Here is a 4,210-nt window from a genome sequence, read left to right on the forward strand (position 1 = left end):
CAAATGCTCACCCGGGGCTTTGAATAGCAGAATAACTTGTACACTATTTCAGTATTATATTGGTACATACCTAGGCAAATTTTGTTTCCATATTCAATTGCAAAATTGTAGCTCATGTCTTGTTCTATGATTGTGGTGAGTTTCAAGGTTATTGGTTCAGTATATGTTAACTAGGGGGCGTGGAATAACGAAATCGTTAAAGCATTTCAAACCACTAGTTATTCTATTATTTGAATTGAAAAATAAGTGTCTATGTTTACATACGTAAGTCTCATTTTTTGCATCATTGTCGTAGGATGTAATTTAGTAATGCATTTTTTTAATTTTTTGCCCTTACTTATTTTAGATGTTCAGACGTGGCATGCCCGTTTACTTCAGTAGCTGCATCAGCGCTATTAAATGAACCGCTTGCTCCAGTTTCGCCTACGGCCAGTGTTCACAGTTCACAAGTCAAAACCAGAGCATCAATCTCAGGTCATATCGTTTCTGTAAGTTTATTTTAATCTACACTATATATTCTATATTTTTAATCTATTTCTGTTGGCTTTCCACAGACATACCAAAAATTTGATTCTGTAAATCGCAGTACTTGTGTAAGCTTGCTGTCATGTACTAAGCTTACTGTCATGTACTTCCCATCAATCTAACAGATTTTGGAGTCATGGATTTTTGATTTATTTACATAGAATGAGAATATGCTTCCATTTATTTAGAAAAAAAAATTACTAATTAGTAAACTTATAAGCAACAAATATAACAATAACTGTTCCACCTAAAATCCAAATTATTTCATATTTCTGTTGTTCATTACTTGGGGTATAATAATCTGATAATTTAGGTTTGTATAGATGTAATTTTTCTTTATTTGTTACCGCGTTATACAAACTCATTGCATCATCAACTGATTGAAAATCTCTATGTGAAATCTTCTGATCATATAATTCTTTATTGATGTAATCCATATAGTTTTGTCGTTTTTCTCTATATTCTCCCGCTGCTTTATTGTATTTCTCTAATGCTAAGTTATGTCTTCTTTGTTCTCCTAATGAACTATTTTTATCAATATGCTTAAATAAATAACCGCCACCAGTAAATGCTAAAGCGTTAACAATTGCCGATCCTATAATAGTTATAATTGCAGAAGCCATTTATTTAGCAAAAAAATTATGCATTTATATGGGAGGAATATATTTTTGTTTTTCTAAATAATCAATAGTTAAATTAAATAAAGTAACTGCTAATGTTAATTTTAAAATATCATTTATATCAAATCTATCAACATTAACACTTCCCATTTTGAATACTTTTTTTAATACCATTGAATAACCAACAGTTCCAACTGATAGTAATGCTCCATTATATAATCCAGTTATTATCCACTTATTATCACTCATTTATTTATCAAAAAAATTACTATCATCAAAATATTTAGTTATCTTAGGGATGATTAATTCAACATTTATTTCATTACTAGTTTCATTTGTATATATTTCAATTATTATTTTTTTAATATCATCGATGATAAAATCTTCATCTAATTCATAAAATCTTAAAGATTCTCTAATTAAATTAGTAATCTTTTCTACATTTAAAGTTTCTTTATCTATTGTTGTTTCATACTCAAATGTTGTTTCATTAGAAAATGTAATATTTTTGATATGTGTAATTACATCAGTAATGTTAAATTTCATTTCTTTCTCATGTTTAAAATCAAACCCAAAACATATACTCGGCCCAACAGTTATATTCATTTATATAGTGAAAAAATTACTCTTTACATCTTATAACTAATTCATATATCACAGGAAAGTTATTCAAATCAATTAAATAACCATTATGATTTCTTATTTCTAATTTAAAATTATTGAAATGTGGAATACATGGTTTGAAATCACATTCAGTTAAATTATAATTTATTTGAGTTCCAACAATTATTGTTTAACATTTTTTAGCGGTAAAATATTTAGTATACTAGAACTACAAATTGTTTCTTTAGTTGCTTCGAAAGTTTTTGTAGGCTCGATTAAATTGCAATAAATATAAAAGTGTGTAAAAGGTATTATATTTGAGCTGCCTTCTGCGTTTCCAGTAACTGTAAAAGAGGTTTAATTCCTAACATTTTAGCCAGTGGTTTGTTTACCATAAATTTATGCTGTTCATTAGATATCTTTATTCTTATTTTATTAGTACTATCAATTTTATTAAATTTAATTTCAAATACAGAAGTGCCCCCGATTTTCAACCGAGATCTTCTATTAATTTCCTGCGCTAATGATTCTAAATTATATAATCCTGGTTTTAAAAATATATGAAACCATTTATCTTTATTTCTCATATAAATCATAAACCCTCTATGTTCAAAAGTTTTATCTGATATATTATAAAAAGAATTACATAAACTTATATTAACTAATTTTTAATCTACACAATTCTTAAATTCTCTATCTAATTGAACTAGTAAATTATGAGATTTATAATTAGTAAGTTCTCTTGAATCAACAAATATTCTGTATTCTTTTAATTCCGCCATTTATTTTACATATTGTCTTATTCGAAATCTATTTCATGGTGCCCCTTTTCATTCTTACCATTGTATACGAAATAGAAATCACCAGAACATAATTCTTCTAGATCTTCACTTGATAATCTATGAAATCTATCCGGTAAATATGTTCTGAATTTATATGTATTTCCTTTTAATCCTTCATATTCTAAGTGTATAACTAATTTATCTCCATATTTGTTAGTAACTGTATCAATATTTGTAATTAGATATTTCTTATGGATTATTAATTCTTTTAACTTCTTAAATTTATAATCTACTGATTTTACATGTGTTATATCTTTAATTCTATTTAGAAATAATTTGTTGTTCTCACTGTGTGTTTGTTTACTCTCCATTTATAATACATATTTTTATTAAAATTTGATTAACACGTTAGAATTCTTTTCATTATCTCGTTCTCTTTTGTTTCTTCTCTTTTAAATTTTAAGTATTCATCTAAATTACAACCATAAGCAACTGTATGAATTCCATCATCTAAAATATATCTTTTATCATCAAATGGGTTTAGACTTATCTTTTCAATTTCTTCAATAAACATTTCATGATCTTCAGATCTTAAACATCTCATCTTATGTTTTCTAACTTCTTCACTGAATATACAATTGATGTAATCTTTGAAATGAATATTCTTTTCTACTACACTTTTGGTTATTCCTTTTAACTTTTTAGCTTCATGTTCTTTAGTTTTATATGAATACATTTTAGATCTAATACCAATGAATTCAATCATTTCTTCACCACCTAATTCATCTTTGATTTTAAGGGAACTTTTTTATTATCATTGCTAAACAATTCATGATCTTTAGGATAGTTACTAAAATCAAAATGATGTTTTAATGTTTTTAAATCATCAGTTATGTTATCAGTTTTTATCTTTAATATGTAACTGTCAGTATCAAAATATAATATTTCTATATGTTTTTCTCCAAAAAGTGGTTGTAATACATTATAATAGAATTCATACATTAGTAATTTTGATAATTCTAAAACTGAAGCGCCAACATAGATTGGTTTATTAAATTTCATTGATGTTCTTCTCATCTTAACTGCAGCTAAATTTTCATCAAATATTCTGTTAACAATGAACTTAGGATATGATTGTAAATGTCTAATTCTATTACCATTGCTAATACCTCAATATCATTTCTATTTCTAATATTTTTACAAGTCTTACCATAGAATGCATTATTCATTAACTTGAAGAAATCTTTTTCGAAATCAGTTTTAGCTTCAGTTCTCTGTTTGGTGTTAAAATCTATATAATTTTCTAACCATTTAGATTGACTAAATGAAATATATATATGTACTTTTTTTAGAACCATTCAGAACAAATCCATTTTTATATCTGTAAATTTTAATCCACAATCCCATGTTAAACCTGGTGATGTTAAAATATTTTAGGTTTACATCTCTAAACCTTTCGAATATATCAGTTAATAATAATACATCTGATTTTAGATATAAATCTACCAATTGTCCATGATTTTCTATTTTGAAATGATTCCAAATATTCAATGTTCTATTATAGACTTCATCTTTAACATATTCATTTTTTGATTCATCATAGAATTGTTCTTTCAATAATTCTGTTACATTAAAATCATTATGTGATTTATAAAATGAATATGGAATTGCTCCTTTATA

This window comes from Tubulanus polymorphus, chromosome 6 (assembly GCF_964204645.1).
Source record: "Tubulanus polymorphus chromosome 6, tnTubPoly1.2, whole genome shotgun sequence".
NCBI classification, from domain to species: Eukaryota; Metazoa; Nemertea; class Palaeonemertea; order Tubulaniformes; family Tubulanidae; genus Tubulanus; species Tubulanus polymorphus.